General features: G+C 43.7%; 1 protein-coding gene across 9 annotated transcripts in view; it reads right to left on the bottom strand.

Annotated features, from left to right (window-relative positions):
- GFRA1 (GDNF family receptor alpha 1) overlaps positions 1-25,645 on the bottom strand; it is a 209,035-nt gene that overhangs the window by 84,215 nt on the left and 99,175 nt on the right. The window lies entirely within an intron of this gene.

Here is a 25,645-nt window from a genome sequence, read left to right as displayed (position 1 = left end):
GGGATGAGCCCAGCTTTATTCCTGCTTAAAAACAGTTGTACGGTTCATATACTTTGAGGGTACGCTCATTCAAACTGAGTTACCGCTAAGAGAGGAAGCTGGAGTATTTTGGAGACTTGTGACAAATCAGCTCCTCAGGCTGGATTTGAGGACACTGGACAAAGTACTTTTCAAACAAACGGCAACAATAAGGACACAATTTTTAGCCTGATAGTAAACACTATAAATGTTAGCATAAACACTACAAATGAATGTGTGAATGAATGAATGAGTGAATGATGTGACAGAACTTTTGAAGAATACTTGCTATAGTCTAGAATATTCTTGGTTTATCTCATATATATTTTTTAATACCTTGAAGTCCTAGTGATTCTACTAAAGAGTTGGTTTGAATAAAATTCTTTGGTGTCTTTAGCATAGCATGATGGGTCCACCAACCTTCAGGCAGTCTGTGTAAACAATTGTTTGAGTGGCCAAGACAACCAACGGCAGTGATGGCCGTGTCCATACTGGGACCCCAAGCCCAATTTCTGATGGGGTCACCTTGCTCTGAGCTGGTGACAAAATATCCATACAATGCAAATGCTACCTGAATGTTACTTAGATTTATGCAAAGAGAAAAAGCAGTTGGCAGGATTCCTTGTCCTTGTTTAACACTCTCTCTCTCTCTCTCTCTCTCTCTCTCTGTCTTTCCACCGACAATGAACACGGCCAATTTAACTGTGGCTCTTCAACAAGCCAAAAGAGCCACAGATGGGGAAACTAACATACAGAGAACCAAGGCACATGCATACGGAGATCACACAATAAGGGATCTGCGCTATCAGCAGAAGAATGGAATATGAGTTTTGTTCTCTCCATTCTTATGTGTTTTGACGAGCATGTCTTTGCTAAAGCAGTGTGCTGGCCTAAATGTCACCACTCTGTATGGTAGGACATCTGAATAAGGGTTCTGAATAACATTTCATTAACCCAGTGACTCATGTTTTTGAGCACAAGAATCTCCTGAAGAGCTTGAATCCTATGCCTATAGAGTCTGATTCAGGGCATCTGGGGTGGGCCCCAGAAATCTGTATTTTAACACATTTCCCATGTGATTCTGCTAGACCACATTTTAAGAAATACTGCACTTCTAAAAGAAAATGGCTTCTTAGAAAGCTAAGTCCATTAATGAGAACAATTTTCTGCATCCAAAAATATAAAATAAGCTGATAATAATCTAAGCTATAAAAAGTATTCTTGAATAATTCTATCACATAAATCTATCACATAATTCATTCAGTCATTCAGTCATTCACCCATTCATTCATAGTGTTTATGTTAACATTTATAGTGTTTGCTATCAGGCTAAACCATATAAATTGTGTCTCTTGTTTCAAGACCCACCTACTTATACATATTTATTCAGTTCAACTTAGTGAATATTAACTAAACAGATGGTATGATATAAATGTGCTGGTTAGCTGTGAGGAATACAAGATAATGTCAGCTAAACAAAAAATAGCTTCTTCATGATAAAAACTCAAGGAGTAAATATGCCTAAAGAATAAAACAGAGCTATGAAAGAAACTACCAGTTGGCAAAGGATGAACTACTTAAACAAATTCCTACAACAACTGGGTATCCCATTGAAAAAAAATAAAATTAGATTTCTAAGGCATCCATACACACACAAAACAATTCTAAATGGATGAAAGACTTAAATGTGAAAAGCAAAACTTCGTAACTTTCAAAAGAAAACAGATTATGACTCTGAGATAGGAAAAAGTTTTGAACAAAACAAACATACCCCCAAACCATAAAGGGAAGACAAATAGATTGACTACATTTCAATGAAAAACTTAGTACAAACCAAAAAATTCCAAAAACCAAGTATAAAGATAAAGTCCCAGACTATGAAAAGATATTTACATTCACAAAAGGACAAAAAGAATGATTTCCTCAAATCACCTAGAACTCCTATGGATCACTATGAAAGAGAGAGACATGATGAGCTAATTAATAAAGGTCTGTGAAGCATAAAAATATATATGCCTAAAGAAATTCTGATGGGAAAGAATAGAATTTCAAGTTCAAAGGGCAAAAAGAATGATATAAACTTCCTAACTTTTAAGTAGGATCTTAGTAGTATATTCCAAATGGATGGTTGTGAGAGAGCATTACACTTTTTATTTCACTGAATTCTTTGAAAACAGGTATCTTTAGTTTCGTCTTTATATATCAATATTAAAGTCTTAGGCAAATGAAATCCTTTCAAACTACATAAATTTAAATTTGTACTGAAATATTTTAGATATCTATTTACAGCTGTATGAGGGGATAGTTTTCTGAGATTCTTTTCAAGAACATCTGAGTGAAAGTGTTTGAGGGCCTTAGCTATACAGAACCTATCCCACCTGTAAGAAAGTACAAGATTTTCATTGCACATTGTTTACTTCCACCTAGTCATTATAATAACCCAAATGCCCACTGCAAGAATACAGGACAAACAGATTATGATATATTAACACAATGAAATAGTATAACGCATAATAGCATAACTTACACAATGAAATAGTATAAATGGCAGCAATAATGAATAAACAGAAGCTATATGTATCAAGATGGATAAACCTCAAAACAGTATCTGAGAACAAGGCAAGTTGTAAAAGTATATGTATTGATGACAGTAACATTTATGTAGGATAAAAACCTAGAAAACAAATGTGTACAAGCACATAACACAAGATTCCAGGTTTGGCGGGGCCACAGCATATGTAATTGAGGAGGTTCTCTTTAAGTAAACAATAGAGAGTCTTGAAGAAAAAGAACGACATGTTTATTATTGTATATGCTACATTATCAAGCATATTCATGAGAGAAGATCACTTCCAGTTTGAACAGGTATTGGTAAGAATAGAACCATTTGCTTACAATTTGACATGTTTAATGTTTTGACATTTTTTCCATAGACTAGCTTCTGGCTCTATGCATTTCATACTTTGTTTCTCCCCTATTGCCCACAAACACCAGGTGTGGGGACCACAGGACACATTCATATTGCTCTACGACCTCTGGTCCTGTACCTTTGAGGCATGTCACGTTGCTCATGAGGGGAAACAGTGGGCGATGGGAGCATTCCCGAAGGCATGCCGTCATTCCTTCACAGGGATGTCTACAGTCACTTAACCATACATGGAAGTAACTGGGACCTTTGGGCATATTTCCCACTAAACCCAAACTGAATATATCCCCTATGGCAGCTTCCCCTTAGCCAGATGCTTAAATATATGATATGAGTTCAATCCCACTGGATACAGGAGGGAGGAAAGGTGTGCCAAAGGAATGATCAGAGTCGAAAGACAGTAATCTTCAACAAGTGCAATCAAGATCTCTTATTTCTGCAAAATTTACAAAAACATATAATCATGTGAACACATTGCTAGGGCCTCTCCTAGGGCCTGGGGAAGGAAGGGGCCAGCATCTTTCATTTCATTAGCTTTACGATAAGTCCACCCCTGGGGATCTGGGGATGGATGAAGGATGTGTAAGGATTTATTTAGCTGAGTGTGTATGCACATGTGCATGTGTGTGAGAGATCACATACAAATAGGGCCAAATGTCAGAGATCTGACAAAGCCGGGTTGGTGGGTACTTAGATGTACATTTATATTACTGCTCACATTTGTTTGTGTATTTGAAATGTTCCATTAAGAGATGGAGGCAGAGAAGATGCTGAGTGTGCTCACATCCTAAAGTCTCCCAGAGCAGAGTGATGGAGAGCTCTCAAAAATGGCAGTGCGGCAGCTGTTTGGCTAGGACATGGGGGCCAGCCTGACAGATCTTGTGACAGCTGTCAGTCACCAAAAGTCAAACTCATATGCACCACTGGCTGGAACCGGTGGTTCACAGCCCAGCACCACATCTCAAAATGCACCTGGTGACACATCCTTTTCTCCAGAAGAGACCAGCTGATGGCCCTGCTCTTGACTCCCCACAGAAAGGGCTACCCCGTTTTATCAAGACGAAAGAAATTGCTAGCGGCAAGCGTGACTCTGTCACCACATGTCAGTTCACATCAGCTGGCACATGTCAAAGAATGACACAAAAAGCTGCCACCTGCCATCCTCTCCCAGAGCAGATCAAACTTCTTTTTGTAAAACACTTGAACAGCAACCAGTAGACATTTTCCTTTATGAACCGCGAAGCCATCTCAGTGAATGGAAGTGAGTTGAAATCTCATGTCCTAGAACTACAGAGGACAGAAAGGAAGCAACTCTGCAGAAGGTCTCCAGTTAAAAACAGCCCCTCCACTCTTTCGTCCTACAAATCTTCCTCCCCCGTTTCCTGGGGACCACAGCAGAGGGGTCAAAAAGCTACATGGAGCCCTTTGGGGAATATGAATTGCAACAATTTTTGCCTAAAATGACAGATATTATAGGATGTGATGGTTGGGATTCTTTCCACTGTGCTGTCTGTCATCAAGAGTGATGACAATGAACATTATTTGGAAGGGGAGGGGTGAAGCAGGATGTTTGGAGAAGTTTACATTTTATCTTCTGGCTTGGCCTTGGAACACTTGAAAAGAATTACCATGGATTATAAAACTTCAGGGCTGAATGTGACCACAGAGGTACTCTAGGCCAATATTCTAATTCAAGGTGAGGAAAAGCAGCAACTTGCCAGAAGCTACCCAGTCAGCTAACAGCAGAGGCAGAGAAGCACTCAGGTTTCCCATAGCAGGGGAACATGAGTGGTGCCAAGCCAGCATGGACAAAGATCCTCAAACCAGACCCCTACAATCAGGGGCCTTGGTTACCCAACCTCCATGCCTACACTTCTTCATCTGTTAAATGGGGATATGGTAATAGAACAAACCTCACAAGGTTGTTGTGAGGATTAAATGAGATAATACATGCCTAGCATCTAGCAAGCACTCGTAATGTTGGTTGTTTTGAATTTTACATTAAACAGTTCATTTCTTCCACCCTGCCATGAACCCCAATCACAGCCATTGTTCCAGAAAGAACTTTACTGGGGGTTCATACTGACAGGCTAATTACTATGAAATGATCATTTCGATACAATGAGTTATGTTAAATAATTGACTTTGATCTTAAGGAAAAATAATCATTAAATAAGAGGATGCAGCTTATTCTGGGGCATGGAGAAAAGAGGAAATATGAGAGAATGAGGAGCTGGGAGAATTAGAAATCAGACAAGGAAGAAAAATGCCTTTGTATTCTAATGGGATCAATTTTTAACTTGATTCAAATTAAATTCCAAATGCATTATTTTTTAAAGGAAAGAAATTGTTTTAATAACAAGAGCACACAGGGTCTAAGGACTGCTGCACATATCCAGACAATTGACAGGCTGCGTGGGCACTGTCACCATGTAGGCTACCCATAAGCCTACGGGGATCACGAGCCAGTTATATGAATCAACTACCTCCAACGTTATACACGTCTTTAAAATATGCTTCCAGGATGTTCCCGTAAGAAAGAGCCACTGTCAGGTTGGAGAAGTTACAGCAAATTAATAAGGATCTCGACATGCTTGAGAATACCTGGGGTATAACAATGAAGTCATTACTCTTTATCTCCTTGAATTCCAAGAAAGCAAGAAATAGCAGCACAATAAAAAATCTTTCATAACAGTTGATTAGAAAATATGGCCTGCGGAAAATCAGGCTCTTGTCGCACTTTGCACATTAACAATCCAAATACTTTAGAGAAACTGGGATTTTTTAGCCCCCCACAGCTTCAACACGAAGGATCACATTAATAAGATACAATTTAGATTTGCATTTTTTAATAAGCTCGGGATCAAAGGGAATGCATAGCTGAAGGGGTATTAAGCTGTGAGCACACGAACTGCTCACTACACATTGGAGGAAGAAAACACATTTCCTCCCTGCAGGAAGACACCTATAATTTGAGAAGTAGAAAATTTTTGTTCTTTCTTTGGTACAAATATTATTGCTTAACAAATTCCAAGCATTTCGGCCCAGCCCCCGTTCATGCACCTGCTGATCCACCCAATGGACTCAGTCCATCCCAATGTTACACATTCCGATGCGTTACTTGAGGACATCAATGAGGGAATTGATTTAGGACTTTTCCTCTTATGTACATTTCTAGGTGTATAAAGAAAGAATCAGCCCTTTCACTCCTCAGGCTGGGGAGGATATGAGTCTCCTGAACTATATGTCAAACCATTCTTTGTTATCGTTAAAAATAAACCCAGGAACATTTTAAAGCTTGAAATCAGGGCCCCAGGGGCCAAGAGAGACTCACACAGAAATCTTCCTTCCCAACATGTTCCAAGCACTCCACGAATGACCTTCTGGAGATAAATGATTACATTAGTTAATATTCCGTGGGGTTTCATTTACTATGTGTCTAGCATGGTACCAACTGAGCACTCTGCACACCTTACCCTATTCTGTTCACCTCATTTTAGAGATGAGCAACAGAGGCCCTGAAAGATGAAGTGGCGAGGCTGGGATTGGAATTCAGGATTCAGGCACATGCCTAACCTCCGGGCCCACTGCACTTCTGACAGCCAAGCGCCCTACCTCCCACATCCACTTGCTTCCCCAGCCCCAGCCCGCCACAGTCCTAGCCTTCTCAGTCGTGGTATTGTCTGCGTGGCTCCTTATCTCTCCATCCTGGTGAATGAACTTCCTGTAGCTGTCCCACTGCTGCTCATTAAAGAAAAACCCTGGCATACTTCATTTCCTTCAGGAACGTTCCCAAATCAGGGCTGGCCAGGCTTTCTGGCTGATGTTCCTGCCTGATCTGTGATCTCCTAGGCAAGGGGCATGGAAATGCCTCTGAGGACTTCCACAGTCAGTGCCCCCAGGGGTCTTTACATCCCACACCTCCCTAAGAACTATTTTCATGTTCGAAGAGCATCCCCAGGGAGACCCCTACTCCAGCCACATTTGATTAAATTGAGGTGTCACCATCTGGATCAATCAAATACTATCTCCCAGAAATCTGGTGTTGGTACTTTCTGCTGACCATGTTAACCAGGGATGGTATCAAGGCCAGGCCCCTTTAAAGCCCTGGATACACTTTCTGCTCCTAGGTTTCCATAAGACACACCTGAGTTTTTATTCCCCTCAGTGAACAAAGCAAGTTAGTCAGTTCCTGTTACTCCAACCAAGAGACTATTGACTAAAAAACATTCAAAGGGAAGCCATGGTGATTTATGTTACTAAGTGATGACATGAGTGGGGAGGTAGCAATGATCATTACTGTGGGATTGGAGCAGTAACTTTTATCACTGGATAAAATGGGACTTAAAGAGAGGGAACAATGGACCCAATGGCAAGAGGAAGGAAAGAAGAGGGCCCGTCTGGGATTTGCGAATGACACGAAGGGGTCAAAGATCAGTGCCTGGTGGTAGGTGAAGGTGGGATGCAGAAGGACATACACATGATAAAGAGCTGGCAGGCGGGTAGTCTTAAAACCCAGGATGGGGAGAGGCTGATGAGAAATGGCCATTCTTTTATTTAATTGGTTTTTGAGCATCTACTGGGGTCCAGAAGTGAATCTGGTTTGGATTCCAGTGGGGGAGAAAGGCAAGGCAAATGAACAAACAAGAGATGTATCATGTACGTTTAATATCACAGTAAGATAAGGAGTCAATGCTACTACAAACCTCAGGAAGAAAAACAGCTCTCCCAGAAGGTGACGGTGGAGCCAAACCTCAGGATAGGGAAAGCTTGCTGATTTGGAGATACCAGCAGGGAGACCTTTGTGTCTAGAGCATGATGCTGGGGGGAGGAGTGGTAGGAAATGAGGTCAGAGGAAGTGACGTGGGTCAGGTGTGCACAGAATCATAAACATAGAAAAACATTTGGGTACTATTCTAAATGCAATGGGAAACATTGAAAGGTTCTGAGCAAGGGAATGAATTGATTCAATTCATGTCTGCTGGCTGGAGAATGGATGGTGTGGAGGAATAAGGTGGACCAGAGAGGAATCAGGAAAACCAGTTGGGAGGCTCTTGCAATAAATAATTCAGTACCCTACCCTGCGTCATCACCATCATCTTCACAACCACCATTTAAAGTGTTCCCTAACAGGCACCTCTCTACCGTGTATTCACCCACTCAGCACCAGTCAGGTAATGTGCGACCTAAACATTTTAAGGCAGTGACTTTTATATATTTGTTTATTTGGGTGATGTTTCAAAATCACACACATTTGCTACCATGATCATAAGGCAAAGCTGTACTGTGGGCTTCTTAACATAATTTAGATTTATTTTAATATCTGCTGCACTAGATTTGCTAGGCTGTTGACATTTTATTATTCAGCAAGTGATTATTGTTTGTTAGGAGGGGAGTAGAAGACAAGTCCTCTTATTGAGCACTGATGTGCATGTCAGCACTGGACTGAGTACTTTATAAATCTAGTCTTATTTAACAGTCAGCCCAATCAGTCAAACAACCATCCTGCAACCACCCGTCCACCCATCCACCCATCCACCCATCCATCCACCCATCTACCCCCCCATCCACCCATCCATCCACCCATCCACCCACCCATCCACCCATCCATCCACCCGTCCATCCACCCGTCCATCCACCCATCCATCCATCCACCCATCCATCCACCAAATAAATACTCTAAATGATCCTCTTTATTGTCCCAATTTTACAGACCAAGAAGCCAACTCAGAACAGTTAAGTGATTTGTGCAACACTACAAAGCCAGTGATATGTGGAATTCCTGAGCCAGGACAGCAGGATTAGAAGTTGACACAAAGGTTTTCAAAAGATGCAGAGACAGGGTGAGCAAGGAAGGGCCAAGAAAGGATGAAGCCTTTCCCAGAGCCCCCAGGGCTACCATTTCACCATGCACCCTGCCTTCCTACATCTTCCTGAATTCCTAGAGCAGAGGAGCTTTGTCCAGAGGAGGACTAGGGTGTTTGTGAGCAATAAGCAATCTCCTATGGCTACCTGTTCAGGGTCAGGCCCTTTGTGGAACATCAGAGCTGTGTCAAATTCATCCTACCTAAACAGTGCTTAGAGTTCCTGCCAGGTTGAATGTTAAACATCCTTTACCTTAAGACATAGCTGTGGAAAGCTTTCCATTTATTCGAGAGCTCATTAAAAACTAGTGACTCTATTAATGTTGAAAATAAAAAATAAAATTTCTGGAAAACATGAAAATATATTAATGCCCTGGGATAGGCAAAGGTTTCTTAAAACACAAAGAGCAGTTACCATAAGGGAAAACAGCTAAGTTGGACTCCATTAAATAAACTTCTGTTCATCAAATGACACCACTTCAAAAGTGAAAGGCAATCTGCCGTGTGGGAGGAGATATTTACAATATGTTTATCTGACAAAGGACTTGCATTCGGATTTTATAAGCACTCTACAAATCTACCACAAAAAGAAAGACAACCTACTAGAAAAACAGGTGAAGTCTTCAAGAATGCATTTCACAAAAGGGAACATTCATTCAAGGGGGGGAAAAAACACATGGAAAGGTGCTAAACATCATTCATCATCAGGGAAATGCAAAACAAAACTTTAATGAGATACCACTGCACACCCATCAAGATGGCTAAAATGAAGAGACAATTTTTTTTTCAATGAATGTGAACACGGAGCTTTTGGTATTCTTACAGTCTGGTGGTGGGCATGTCAATTGGCACAACCACTGTGGAAAAAAATTAGCTGGTAGTATTAGATCTGAATATAAGCATTCTCTTATGATGTAGCCATTTTACTCAACTGAAACATGCATACATGTTCACCAAAAGAAACATACAAGAATTTTCATTGCAGCATTATCTGTAGCCCCAAACTGGATATGACCAAATGGCTAACAACTATAGAATCAACTGTGATGTGGTTCTATGGTGGAATACTATATAGCAATGAATATGGACTGTTGCTACATGCAACAAGTGGATGATGCTCACGAATATGAGCATAATGTTAATCAAAAGCAGCCAGTCTCAAAAAGTACATACACCATTCCATTTATGTGACATTCCAACAGGCAAACCTAATCCATACTGACAGGAGGCAGAACGGTAGCTCTGTTTAGGGGATAGTAACTAGCAGGGATTAGGAGGGATCCCTGGCTCCTGGCAATGCCCTATTTCTCCACTGGCTCATGCTTACGTGGCTGTGCTCACTGTGTAAAATTGTACCCAGCTGTATACTTATGGCTTGTTCACTATTCTGTTAACGTCAATAAATAGCTAACCTGAAAAACAGTGACTCCCATCACCTTTACCACAAGCGCTTACCAAGTACCTATAATATACCAGGACACAGGCTGGGGCAGTTTGGGGGTCAGGGGAGTCTGCTCATGCATAAGATCAGGTCCCCACCCAAGTGACCCTTCAGCTCTGTAGTCTGTGGGCTTCTTGGCGGCTGCTATTTAATCAATAGTGACTTAGAGATTATGAAACAGAGGCTAATCTGGGGATACCCTGCTCAAAATAACTCTGCCAGTTCTTCAGAAAAGGGAATCATCCTAAATAACACAATTAACTGTTTTCTAGAGTGGGTATTTACATACCAGATATAGTAAAGCTAAAACCGCTTACCATTTTCAGCCCCATTTTGAAGTAATATTATTGTTAATAGCTTCTCAGAACTCTTAGGTGTCAAGAACTTTATATGTCATTTAATCCTCACGGCAATCCTATCAGACATGCATTATTAGTTCCATATTTAAAATACAGAAATGGATTTCAAGCAGGTGAGGTAACCTGCCCAAGTTCACAAAGCTGATGACTGGCAGAGCAAAATGGATTAAATTCAGCTTCCTGGTCTCCCATGCCCAAACACAGCGACACACTCTCCCTTTAAATCTTCCACTCTCTAGTGGGGCGAGGAAAGAGGCAACAGATGTCACCTGTCACCTGCCTTTCACTCATGGGGTGCTGACAGGCAACCCCAAGATGAAAGTGATCTGCTTCCAGTCACCTATGTACATCTAGAGCAGGTCCCAGGGAAAACAAAGGCCTTTCTTCCAGAGCCTAGACACTGATAAAACATTAATGGAATACTAAATTGTAAAAACAAGATTTTATATTTCACCCCAAAATTCACTGATTTGCTGAGCAACTTTTATCCTTCAAGCACCATCAGGTTCAGGGAAAGTTGGTTCACAAAGGCAAAGCTCTGAAAGGAATGTACTGAGGAAAATGCAGGAAAGCACAATTATTCCTCTACCATCTTATGAAAAATTGAAGGTTTGGCTGTCAGGGTGTAAAAACAGCCCTGCTTCTGCGTCACCAAATCATGACACTAGATGCACGCTGGAACTACAGACAGTGCCAGAGCCATAGAGGTTTATGGACTTGGTCAAAAATAGATGGTTGTAAAGACCAACGCTGGTTTATGAACCTGGCCACTTGGAAAGAAAGAAACCCTCTGACAGAACAGACTCTAGCACACCTGCTGAAAGAAAATGCTAGAAAACAAAGAAGGCCGCCACTGCCCACAGGCCTGAGCAGCCCAGGCAGATGTGCTTCACCTGAAGCAGGTACTAAACGAGACTAGTTAGTTCTATTCCCAAATGCAGCTCTTCAGCCATAGCAGGAAGCAACACAGGGCCTCACAGCAACCAAATCATGACAGAAAACGGAGCCATAGCTTTCTGAATTATTCCTGGTTCGAGATGCTGAATGGTGGTAGGTCAGCAAGAACAACAGAAGAATATTCCTTTTAATGAGAATAATCTATCACTGCTGCATCGATCTGATTAATGTAATGGGACCATTTCAAAAGGAGGAAATTACAGGTCATTAGGAGTAATTTCAAATTAAGTTACGGGTTTAAATGATTTTCTTCAGTTTTCTGAAGAATTTACACAGAATTTTATTTTGCATGTTTCATTCGGAGGACAAATAACAGTTACATGATTCTACAAGCCTTTCATATGCAAAGAAGTGTGTGGGGGACTGAATCTTGGAGCACAACTAAAACTGTTTCACAAATCTGTCTTGCCCACCCCGTGTTGAATGCAGTGTTTTTCTGCTTCAAGTGAAAACGTGTTCCATCCCAACTTATTCTTTATTTATTTTATTCAGTGATAAAACAAACACCTCAATTCCAGGTTGTTTACAAAACAGTGATAATTTGATTCCAATTAAACGGCTAAGAACTACAATAAGAACAAAAATATACATCATGTTAACCATCTGTTTTTGGCTGACAAAGAGGCAAAAGGAAAGGTTAAGTTCATATTCTGCATTTAATCTGTGCTATTGTGGAAGGAAAACCCAATTAGAGATGATATTTCATTGCAGGCTTTACACTGTTTCTTTTTCGTTCTTTAATTTGAGTTTAACCCATTGTGTCACCAAACTAGGGGAGGGTTCACTATCTCCTCCTCTAATATGTTGCAGGGGGCGCCCTCATTTATAAATGTGACATTGCCAATGCCAGCTAATTATAACCAGCTACTCTCAATTGCAGAGTTTAGCAGCGGAACTGTCTTCAAATCATCAGACAACAATGGATGCCAATTGTAACCTGTGCTGCTCTCCCAGGTAGGGTGAATAGGTGGGAACTCAGTGAAAAGGTGCCTTTCAACATTAAGCATATAAAGGAGAGGTTAATCCAAACATTTTCTCTGGTGTTAGCTCTCTGGGCAGTGAAATCTGGAGGTAGAACATTTGGAAGTTGTTTATGGAAGAAATGCTGCAGGCTGCCCTGAATGAAAATTGTTCTAAGTGGACTCCAAAGTAGGGTGTTAGTGACTTCTAAGGGACCAATACTCAAAAGCTGCTGGATCTGGGTATCAAATATCCAGAAGGGGCAGACATGCTATTTCTTGCACTTGTCTGAACTAGCCACCTAGGCAGTAATACCCAGCACACTACTGGCCGTGGGAGGGGCTACGCCATTGGCCAACTCTCCCCAGAAGCTACAGTTCTGCTGGTCTCAGCCTTCATTCTTCTGAACTGGATGTCCCTGTGCCTTGAGCATCTCCTTGTCCTCCTGGTGGCTACTTACCTATTCTTGAAGAAAAAGCCTTCCCTGCCAAGTCTCACCATCCTGCCTACTCCTCCAAAGGCTCCTCCTCCTGGCCTGCCACACCCTCATGGAGCCAATGACACTCATCACAGTATCTGATCTAGTGTCTATTTTACCAGATTAGGAGTTCTTTATGCTAATTGGGAGTTCTTTACTACAAAATGCTCTTAGTAAACTTTGTATTCCCAGCACTATATGCAATGGATGACAGCCTCAAGGAGGAACAAATGAATGAAAAGAAACCACTGGACTGCCACAGTCCAGTTTCTTTCTTGAATCTCAGGGGTGTTGCTGAGGGACATCTGCTCTAATGTTTCCCTGGCTCTGCACAAACATGGCAGTCTAAAAAGACAACATTCTTTTCCTTACTGAATGAGCTAGGAAGGTCCCTGAGCTCTGGGTTATTCCCACTAACTAGCCTCGGTGGTGTGCAACATGTCATTCCCACTTTATCAGAGACTGTCCCTGCGTTGAGTTGATGCAGAAGTCCTGTTTCATCCATTTGTGGATATACTCTGCAAAGAGCAAGCAGCCATGGGGCTGGAAGATGGTTCCCTTATTCCTGGTCAGCAGGCTGCCCAGAAAGCGATGTAGTAAGAGCTTGGACAAAGTAGAACTTTGCATGTGAAAGACTTCTCTTGAGACAGTGAACTCCATTCAGACAGTGCATTCAGAAACTACATGACCAAACTGCTGGACTGTAAGCTCCATGAGGGCTGGGACAAACGACGGGCATGGTGTCAAACCGGAGGGAGATTTGTTGAATGCATGCATGATTCAGGCAAAAAACTTCGATGGTAGGAAGAAAAGGTAGTTTTTTCTGTTTTATTCATGAGAAAACTACAGGCTCAGAGAATTTGCTCTATGCAAGCTGGAACTGAACTTCTAAGGCAAGAGCGGGGCTTAAGGCCCTGGAGGGAAGCCAGTCCACCGGAAGGGAGGTCATTAGTCCAGAGGAGAAGCCAGCAGTGTGGGGCAGTCAGCATGAGGACATGAGGACAATGCTGTCTGGCCAATACTCAGCATGAAGCTGGAGGTCACCCAAAACAAGGAAGGGGAGAGAGCCCTGCCCACCGCTCCCAGGGAGCACTTAGAAAGCAAAATAAGGAGGTCTTCCGGAGTCCAAGGGGCTGCCCTCGGTACAGAGGCAGGGGGTGCCCAGCACCGAGCTGACAGGGGAATGGGGAGCCCCAAGCTCTACAGCAGTGCCAGTCGCCCCACATTGACACACAGTTTCAGTCCCCAAGAGTGGTGCCCGTGGTGCTAGCAAACATGCACACACGCTGGACCCTTCCATGCCACCAAACACAGGGGCTGCCCATCCTCCAACTTTGCACTTGAAAGATGTGCATTGAAGGACACAGTGCACTGTCACTGGGGGATATGGAGGTGTCATACAGCTACATTAAAAAAGGCCAACATATATCCTGACTGCAGTCAATCACAGACAATGCACCTGTGGGCCCATATCAGTAAGTATAGGTCAAAATGGCAGAGTAAAAACAAACCAATCTCTATGCATGACCTCAAAGTCACTAAAACGAGGGTCTCAGGTTACCTTCTCATGCTTCCTCTCTGCAGAGGGCACAGTAACCAGGAACCCCCACTCTGACCCAGCTCATTCCAGTCCCATGGATCTTCTAACCCAACACCTCCCAAGTATGCTCCTCAGAATTGAATGAAGGGATCACATGAAGGTTCCCTCGGTCAAATAAACTGAGGCCATCCTGGTTTTGAATAAGTTGAACCCATTTCTTTTCTTTTTTTCACTAGTCCCCTGCCTCTTGCCTCCAGGATGTACATTTCATCATTGCAGAACTTGTCAGAGCTACCGTGTGGTGGACCCCCAAGCAGGTGACAACAAATACGGTGCAGGGTTTCCCACCTTACTTCTTAGAGTGGAGGAGCTTTGTGTCATGAGAAGCCACCCAAAGGAAGGTGCTTCTTTCAGGGTATAAAGCTCTGTGGTTCCGGCACCCTGGATACCGCTGTGGACGTCAAGGGCTGGCCAGCCCTCTGAACTTGCATTAATGCTGCACTGCTTTTGTTTGGTTCACGCCCTCCACAGACACAAGGTGAAGCCTCCTGCTGCAGGGGCAGAGGAGGCAGAAGGCCTGACCACCAGGAGTCCCCCCACGGCCCTCAGGCCACACGAGACCACACACAGAAGGCCAAAGGGAGAGTGCACGCTTCCCCCAGCCCACCCACCAGAGCTGTCCCTGGGTCTGTTCACAGAACAAAATGTGAGGACCACCAATGATCCCACAACTTACCAACTACAAAAGTCAGCACTTAATCCCACCACCCATCAGTAACTGAACTTAACCATAAAGATCCCAAAATACAGAATTTTTTTTTTTCTTTACAGAAACAGAAGCATGTGACATTTACTTTTTTCACTACCCACAGTACTGGGGACATCTTTCCTGGCCAACACACAGAACTGCCTCATCCATGTGATCCACCTCATTCTACCCCCTCTTTAGAACTGTCCCTCATTCCCCAGCCCCTATTGCTGGACATAAAAAAGACAAAATCCAGCAGCTTTTATTATTTATTGTTGCAAATAGCATTGCAGAAAACATTCTGGGATGTACGTACCCCATGTTTGCAAGCTAAGTTCCTAGAAAGAGGATGACTGAGTAGGAGGAAGGAACAGTTTTAATTTTAAAATTTATTGCCAAATTACTCTCCAAATCTATTGTAACCACTTTACATTCCTGTCAACACTATATCAGAAGGGCGCTTAGCACTTTCCCATAATAGTTATTTGGGTATATGTCTCATTTTGCAACCAGTCAGAAAATGCCTGGAAGGCAGCAAACGTCCCTGATCCATCACTGTGGGTCACGTGCTTGGCGTTTCATCTCGCTCACAGTATATGTTCAAGGAATATCTGCTGGATGAATGTCAGTAAGAAATCATTAGACATCATTCAAGTGCCTGGGATGAAACCATAATCCACAAGCAATAAACTAAGATCCAATGTTATACAACATGACAAAGGCATCCAATTATCTGTAAGAATAACCATCCTAAATGGGCTGGAGATCAATGACCAATTAATGGGCAATATAAGTTTCACAAAAGGATGTATTGCCTTTAACAAATCATGCATTTAGACAAATCCCAAGTGGCAGGGATCCCCAGGTTCACAGCCATGAGTAGATCCGGACAACCACTCACATGCCACATTCAATTCTGCACAAGCCAGCACAGGCTCCTGAACTACTTGGAAAGGAGGACATCTGTCAATGACAACCATGAATTATTAATCCTTGGGTTACAAGATCTTACTTTACTGCTCACCTCCTCATAGGAAATCTATGCAAAAGTAGAAACCAGGATATATGTTGGACTCATGTCTCCTACTCAGGTGAATTCAGGGCAAGGTGGCACAGGTAACCAGAGAGACAGGACGGTTTCCAGCCTAGAGATGGGCCTGGGAGGCAGAACTCAGGGGCAGGCATAGAGCAATGATGCCAAGTAGGAGACTAGAAGGCAGCCCCAGGGGTTCATGCTTCATCCATGAGACTAATTGGGGAGCAGAGGGTGGGATGTGCATCTTTAAGCACAGTCTGGGAAAATTTCAGCTGGGAAACACACTATCCATGGTCTTCAGAAGCTCCAGGCTTCTCTCCGTGTGGTCAATGGAAGGTCAGTTCTTCAGCCCAATGCTTCCACCCTGACTCACAGGTGTTGTTTTTCCTCCTGGTTGTGAATCTAAGACCCTCCCGTTCCAACTCTCAGACATGCAGATTCTCATTTATGATGAATCCCACCATGTTCTGCAAGAACTAATTTTTAAACAATGATATTTCTTTAATAAAGAGAGAATGGAAATTTCTTACATCTAGAAGGAAACTGATTACAACCGTGTCATCAAAATGACAATCCTGTGTACAAATTTACTACTATTGTGTGGAAATACTACAGGTCAACCTGCAAATGGGTCACTTTCAAACTTCCTGTTTCAACAAAGCAGCAGTATTTCGGGCCACTGAAAACATTTAGCATTATGATGGGCCACAGCCTCAGGTAATAACATCAAGCTGAAAAGGGGCTAATTTTCCAGATTGCTTCCTGTTTACCAGGTTCTTTATCTAGCTCAAGGTTTCTAAGCAGGGTTATCTTTTTAAGTTTTGTTTTCTGGGGTTTTCACAAGTGCCAACCACATTATATTTTACCAGTTCTTCCAGAATCTGAAAGCACCAAGACTGGTTAACCAGCAGTTAACTTGGAGTTGGACCTGGAGTCTACCTGGTCTGGCCCATGTCATGGAGCCGAGCAGGAAGAGGTCAAGCCAGAGGAAGACAGGCATCTAAGGTCTATGTAGAGAGAAGCAGAGGTCAGAGACTCTGTGAGTAGCATCAACTCCAGTCTCAGAGCCCAGGGCACAAATTTCTCCAGGAGCTTAGGTGCTGCAAATTAATCATGGTCAGGAGGAGGCTGGGGAGCCAAGGCAGCCCTGATGGTCTCCCAGGCTTCCCAGGCAGGACACCCTAAACTCAGCTGGCTTCGGGCTCCCTTCTTGCCAAGCTCATGTGGTCAGGCCTCACAGCCCACGCCAAACAAGTTCATCTGCAGACGCTCTGGAGGATGTATGCACACACACATGCAAGCACACACACACATGCACACATACACATGCACACACATACATGTGCGTGCACACACAGGGGCACTTCACTCTACACAAAAAGCTCACAGAAAGCAAACATCCCATGCTGAAAACTTTCAACTATTAAAATAGATTTTAAAAAGACAATTCTTCCACTGATCAAGGGACTATGTTATAATGGCTGAAGAACCCTGTGAATATACTAAAAAAGTGTTTTAAAGGGAAAGGTTGTGGTATGTAAGTTTTATCTCAATTGTTTAAAAAAAGACTGACAGATTTCCTTGCAAGGGCTACACTTGCCTTCGGTAGATGGACAATGTGACTAGATTCACAAAGACAAATTTGGGATCGGGATCTCCTGTCCTAGAAAAGGTATATATACCTGCATGTGGAATGGGATGGGAAGACAGCCACCTCCGCATTGTGAAGGTCACAGGCTGCTGACCATTCTAATGTCACTTGCTGCTGCTGGCAGGCAGGCCCTGGTCCACAGTGTGGGAAAGGTCAAGCACCCTACTCTTAATCTCCCTGGGCCTGGATGAGGAAAATCAATATAATGACCCATAAGAGAAACCTGCTCATAAAGAAGGTCACTAAATACCTCGAGTCACTCGCTGGCTCTTTAGTACAGAAAATACCATAAAAATCTATGAGTAGGGCATAACCCCCTGCTCCATTAACGCACGTGCTTTGGGGAGGAAAAAGATGCCCGGGTACTCATGCTAACATTTTCTGCTTCATTTCTGTCCATACCAACTGCCCTGGTTTGGATCCCGTGTTCACTGAGTGCCCACATGCCAGTTACTCAGAATGCAGCCTGACACCACCAACAAGCTTATTTGCTCTCAACACGTTGAAGACACTGGAAAACAATTTACCCACAGACCCGGTTTTCCAGCATCACTGTGGAGCCTCGCAGGCCCATTTCAACTGGGGCTGTCAGTTGCTACATGCTAACTCCAAGCAGCACCTTGAAATTCATGCAAATTCATGAATAAATACAATTTGCTCCTTGGAAACATGCCTTCACTTTCATACGAGGCCTCACTCCCCCAGCATCAGATGGCCTGAAGCAGGTCCAAAGAACCCAAAGTTCACGGCTGCAACCTGGGGGTCCCAATTCCTCCACCTTCCCTGTTCCAGACTGGAATGCATTGGTGACTTTGGGAGTCAGGGAGGGAGAGGATCTAGATAAGCCATAGTCTTCTCAAACATCAGCCACAGATTTTCCTGCGTAGCTCTTTTCACCCAGGGATTTTAACTCAAGTAACCCTCGAAGCTCTGTGTCCCCAAGTTCAATGTGTCTCCAGCAATAGGGAAATGTTAGAGTCGAGTGCCACAGCCCTTGTACTATTCAACAAGTGCTTGCTGTAGCCCCCCCATAATACTCCCACTGAAGCCCTTGGAGCTTTTTTCCAGCTAACACCCTTCCTACTCCTGCAGAGACCTGCTGAGGCACTACGTCCGGAGGACCTGGCCTGCTTCCTCTGAGGCCATCAACAAAGGACGGCCAGGCTTCTCAGCCCTTCTCCTTGTCACACCGGTCCTGCATGCCACAGGGCTATTCAGGCGGACAAGTCCAGAGGTGAGAGCCTATCGGGTGGCTGTCACACCCCGACTCCTCATCACTGGGTGTCTGAATGCACTGTGTTCATTACCGAACAGCAAGACGCAGCTGGGCCTCAGGACCAATCACTGGGCTTAAAATTTCCAGGTACCTCTTAAGTTCTGCATTTTCATTTAGAGAAAAATCCAAAGTGGACCCAAAAATGTCCCAGATTGTTTTGTTTTTCAGTAGTTTTTGTATAGCCAATTAGTGTCCTTTGTGCTCTTGGTCCTGCTTTGGTTTGGGTAAGAGTGAACAGCATGTGAAATGGAGGCATTGTTTATTCACAAATCAAATAAGCTCCCGACAGCTGCCCCAGTGGCTTCCTCATTCAGTTAAATTAATGCCAAGGCCTCAGGGTGAATGGTCTTCTGGGGAGAATGTGGGCATTCATTTTCGGATTCCCATTTGGTGTTGGGTCTTTTAATGCCAAATCCTACTTAATGTACTCGTGTTATGTTTAACTGTGTGCAAATTTATTCTATGGACTACTTAACAGAATTCATACTATTAAAGTCAAATACGATTTGCACTTGAAAAATAAGATCTTCCCTTCACTTTCAAACAGCAGCAACCCAGTGTTGCCTTCAGCAGAGTTTAAGCCTCACCAGACCCTACCGTCCCTCGGAAACCACCCTCACTTTCTTCCCAATGACCACCGTCGGAAAGATCATTTAAAAGGAAGTACTGTGGGAATGTTGATCCTCACTCAGGAAACATTTGCACACATTTTTTCTAAGGTCCTTATGAAAAGTTGTTCTTTTCAAGCATGTTGCCAGCACTTTCCCACACTGAGCTTTCTCATTCCACCTTGCAAGGAACAGGCAGTTCATCCTAATGTCACTGAATTTTATAACTGTCCTTCAGACTCATATTCTCTGCAAACACTGAGCTCCTAAGTGCTTGTAGTCCTGAAATATCTGAGTCAGAGGTGAGTTTCTGAATACAAGTCTAAGATTTTAGAGTGGTTCTATCTTCCATACCTTGGCCTGCCTTCAACACATTCTAGTTTTCCAAAATCCCTCGGGAATGCTCCATGTCACAGACAGATGAAGACTCTGTGTTGCAGTATCTGTTTTTATCACTCAACTGTTCTTCTCCTGTTGTGGAAAATAAGACATTACTTTAAATATCCCTGAAATGTTCGTCCATTTTTCTCCTTATTAATACTGAGGATATACCAAGAGAGAAACTTACTCAATCATAGCGCCAGGCTGTAGCTCAAATGAAATCATGTTTTCTGCTCTCACAAGGTAATTCAGGCCGGCCATCCAACAGTGGTCCTGAATGGCCTCTTCCTTGGCTTCTGAAATCACTTCTAACCAGCGTAAGTCTGCTGGCTTATTGTTACTCTCCCGGCCCAGGGAACAATTCTGAGACTCACCTGTGCACATGCGTGGTTTCCTGCTCCTGCCACGGTCTTGGTCTCTCTACGTATCTCACTCTTACACACACACACACAGGAGAGTAAGAGAGAGACAGGAACAGGACCTGTGGCTATTTAAACTCACTCGGCGAATGCTCCCAGATCTACACATGTTCTGTGGATCTACAAGCGAGGAAGATCTACACCTTCCCTCCCTGCAGCTCCTCAAATTGCCACCCTGCTGCTAACTACCCACTGGTGCCCTGGAGTCAGGGAGAGGAGCTCACCTGCTCCAATCTCCCTTCCTCTCGAGCTAGCGCCTTCCATTCCTTAAGCTTTGATTTCCCCAAAACCTGCCGTGGAATTTCCTCCCTTGACAGAGCCCAACGATCTCCTTAACCTCAAATCTAACAGTGCCTTCTCAGACCATATTTCTTTCCTTATCCTTTAAACAGAAAACTGTCAACTTCTCCATGGACTTTCCCTTCCTGACATCAGACCCTCAAGGTTTTCTTAATCAGCCAATTGTTCTTCAAGCCTTTCCCATATCTGAACTTTGCCGAAAAAGTCCCTGAAACTTGAGCTTGCCCTCCCTGCCATCACCAGCTGTGGACTCCTGCCCATGATCACAGGCCCAGTTCCAGGAAGCCCTGCACTTGCTCACCTCTGTGTTTCCCTCCCCAGGACAACTGTTAACACTTTACTGGCACAGCCTTCCTACTCTCTCCTTCATGGTTGTCTCTATTCCCACCCACCCCACCTGGCCAGATCCTAAACTCGTGGGTGGAGACTGTCTCAAGCCTTTTGAAAATCCCTGTGTATTTGCCTCAATGCCTGATACGTTAACACCTACTGAAAGCTGATTAAGTTCATTTTCAAAATTAGTTATAACCAAAGTCATCCTTTTTCCTTCCCAGTTTCTCTGTTAGACTCCCATTTGGTGCCACTGGAAGACCCACCTCTCAATCTTTACCATGCACAGCAATCCAGAGAGCCTACATTTTTTAAATGGAAATTCCCAAGCTCTGCCCTCAGAAAATCTGAAGCAGTGAGTCTAGGGTGGATCCCAAGAATCTGCATCTTTTTCTAGCATTCCAAGTGACCAGACCACGCTCTGAGGAAGCCTCTTTCATGTCCATAACCCCAGTTTAGACACTGCTATGAAATTTCCACAGCATTGACCTTCAAGTCAGGTGCAAAATTCAGTCCTGATTCATGAAAGTCAATTCTTACAAAGAGTTCAACCCATCAAAAACATAACAGATTTTTTTTTTAGGTCAGCCAGGCAAGTGTGACTGTCAGTCAACAATTATATACTGAGTGCCTACTAAGTACAAGGAACCGTTCTAGGAATCAGGATAAGGCAGTGAGTTTTACAGATAAAAACCCTGCCCTCTGGAGGATCCAGGTACCAGCGCACCCACCATGTTACCATTGACAGAGGTCTCGAGAGAGGACCGAGGACAAGGCAGGGAAAAATGGGTTTCTGCAGTCTTTAATAAGGCTACAACACGAGGGTTTCCATAGCGTGTGTAACCAGCTTGCGTACTGGGTGGCCCTGGCCCAGTGTCCTTCCCAATCAGCTATTTCCTCCCCAGATGACTACCCGCCCTTGTGTTGCCCTTGGTCCTGGCCTTGCCCAATCATCAGGCCTCGGAAAGAAGGGTGTGGCCGCTGGCCTTAATGAAGCGTAAATGCTCAAGACCCTTGGGTCAACTATGAGCAGTGGAGAGGCAGGGCAAGCCTCAGGGGGCTGGGCAAGGAATTCTCCTCCGTCCCCAGAGAGCCTCCCATCAGCTGTCCGTCAGGCAGAGGCTGTGGGCTGGCGCTAAATCTCTTATGTGTACTGGCTGCTGCTAACGTTGTTTTATTCATCATTATTTTTATTTGATCCAACTGTTTCTTGAAGCCATCCACATCCAGCATGCAGATTGCATGCATACCAGATTTCCTTTCAAAAATAAAACCCACAATGAGTCTGCTGTGTAAACAATCTCTCAGTACTTTGGAGCACTTCAGTAGCTTCCCTTTGAAAACAAAACCCTAAGTGGTATTTGGGTTCCAGATGGGGCAGTTAAGTGTACCTTGCCCCTGGGAAATGAGCAGCAGCTGCACCACTGCAGGCGCCGGCAGGTGGTCCCCATTCCCTGATGGTACCTTTTTCCAATGGTCACCTCCACCCACTCCCTGTGCTGGCTGCCCTCCAGAGTCCTGCCTCCAACTTCAGGGCACACGACTAACTCTGGGGCCACTGACATGCTCACCCAAGAGGCCCTGAGATCAAAGTCTTCCTTGGCTTGACCAGTATTGCTCACTCACTCTGCCCTCCAAAGATTCTCTGGGATCTAACCTTCAAAAAGTGAAATAAAAAGCTCCTTCCCACAAAGCTGATCCTCATCACTCCTATTCAAAGGACCCCTGTGAGCCCATTCTAAGGTCAGGACTGGGAGAAAGTCACCAGGGCTCTCCACAACGTGACACCAAGCCTGTCTTGACATAGATTCCTCTAAGAGGACAGGGAGAATCTGTGGATAAAATGAAGGTTCCTGTGGCCAGGAGTCTCACCTGGCCCTGGTCGGCTAGGTCACTACACACATGTGGGCAATACGTTGCTATTGACTGTATAAAGAGCTCTGCACAGTGCTCTGGGTGACACAGTAGCATGGCTGCACGGCTGCAGGAGAGCAGAGACTGGAGTGGTGGCAGCGCCGAGGACAGAGACTGAGATGGCTGCAGGGGTAGAGAGGCCCAGAAGCAGAGACCGGCTTGCTGCATGCAGACTTGCTCTGAGTGGATAAGATTCTAGTTATTGGCCTGCCACCATGGGAACAGAGTTGGGTATGGACCCTTTCACCCAAAGAACGTTCCATTGTCATTTTCAGTCTCATTGAATCCATAGTGAACTTGTCCAGGGCTGAAACCCATTGGCAAGACAGCATCCTTAACTATTTTTTAGCATCTACTAAGTGTGTTGTACGGCAGTGAAAAGGAAGGAAAGGGGTCAATCTCATCCTTTCTCTGGGTTATGCAACTCACAAGTGTCTTTCTTTACCTTCAAGTTCTCTGTTAAAATAATTCACATAAAATGCTGGGAATATGATCTGGACATCGGAGCTTCTCAACAGATGGTGGCTCCATTTGTCCTTCTAACTCTTGTCTTCTGCACCAAATCAAGGGAAACCTATACTCTATTTGTTATTGACTGCAGTAGCAGAGGTCTCTCTCACCCTCTCCTCCCCACAACCCCTTCGCTTAAACATTTAAAATGCAGGCTCCCTACCCAGTGGTTCCTGAGCACTCAGTAAATATTTGATAGCAACTTATCCATCACTGAGGCTTGGGAATTTGGAGTTAAAAACTCTGGGATTCTGGGAATTTGGAGTTAAAAACTCTCAGAATTCTATTCAATAGGTCCCAGCTTTTTCCAATCTGATCTTAACAAATCAAATGAAACAAACTACACTGTTTATGTAAATTTAAACCTATCGGTTGATAAAACTCCGCTCAGATAAGCAAGAAAACCCCAAGAGTTTAGACAAGAAGGCACCAGACAAAGAGCTTCTCCTTGAAAGCTTATCTGTTCTCCAGGGACCTTGATTTCAACAACAGCTGTAACCTGATGTCTGAAAGTCCTGGAAAAATTCATTGTACATTTTAAATATTCACAGGACATTTCTTTTCCTAACACACCCTGTCCAGGACTCCAAAGTCATCCTCACAGTCTTTGCAGGCTAATCCTTCCATGCTTAGTTGTAAAAACTGTCAATTAGGAAAACCTCTCTCCCTGACAGTGAGGAACTGCATCCTATTTTCATGTACATAGACACATACACAATGAATCACAGGCTTCACTAATCCTTTAAGAATGTTAGAGGTCCCAGAGGACTGTTCAAATGAAGGCAAACCCTGCCCGGTATTATGCTATTTCCTACTAATCCTAAGAAAATGAATGTTAATTTATCATGAAAAAGGGTTAATTATGCGTTTATTTCTGACGTAGGTATATGAGATCAGGCTCAGAAATAATACCGAGTCTAATTCTCTTTTAAACGAGGATTCCATTTTAAGCATTTTTATCAAACAGATGCTAAACTCAGAGCGCAACTATGCAGAAGAAAACGAGTGGCTGGGTAATGACAAGACCCAACTATAATTTTAATTAACCTTCTGATCCTGCTTAAATATATTTTGCCTTGTAAAAATCTGTAATAACATCTATTTCAATCTCCTCCGCTATTAGTTATTAAATTGAAAATGGATGCCCAGACTGATTTGGCAAAGATATTCAAGAAATTTTTCTTTATTCTCTCTGGTTTATTAAAGTAATAATTTGTAGCATAAAAAGTTCTCTGATTAAGTAATTTAGTGTAATTAAATCACCAGATTTATTAGGCTTCCTGAAGCAGCCACACATGCAGCTGGATGACAGGGACTATTGGCAGATGCTGGGTCACAAGCACATCTTGGCAGAGGTTTCCTTGAACTTCCCTGGAGCCCAGACCAAGGAGTTCCTCCGTTTCTCATGCCCTCTGCCACTGCCTGAGGTCCCAAAGGCCTCTGCCTACAGACGCCCTCTTGCTTATGACTGAGGAAGAGTCCTCAGTGAGGGTTCCTCTGTAGGTGTCAGTGGGAAAGAGTCAGAGGGAGGGGCGGCAAGGAAACAGCACTGAGAAGAGCTCACATGCAGGTACTTCATGCCCCAGGTTGGTGGTTTCTCCTCTTCCCTCCTCCACTATCTGCCCAGATGCCCACCACTGCAGTCTGAAGTCCTTCCTTTATCTGGGAATACACTGCAAGACTTATACACTACACTGCCTTAGCCCTGAGAACCACCTGGAAGATGAGACCAGGTTAAATGTTCCCGAGCTAGAGTCTGTCATCTTTCCAAAGCCTTCGGAGTTTCACTGGAGGAAGAGCAGAAAGAATCCAGAATCACTCACAGATCTTAACAGAATATGCAGTCCCTGACCTCTTGCAGGGCTATTCACTCCTGATGGTTGATACACTAGAAATTACAAGGTATGACTAGGAGCTTACACGTCTCCA

This window comes from Manis javanica, chromosome 7, assembly GCF_040802235.1.
Source record: "Manis javanica isolate MJ-LG chromosome 7, MJ_LKY, whole genome shotgun sequence".
Lineage (NCBI taxonomy): Eukaryota > Metazoa > Chordata > Mammalia > Pholidota > Manidae > Manis > Manis javanica.
This window is presented reverse-complemented; position numbering and strand designations above follow the sequence as displayed.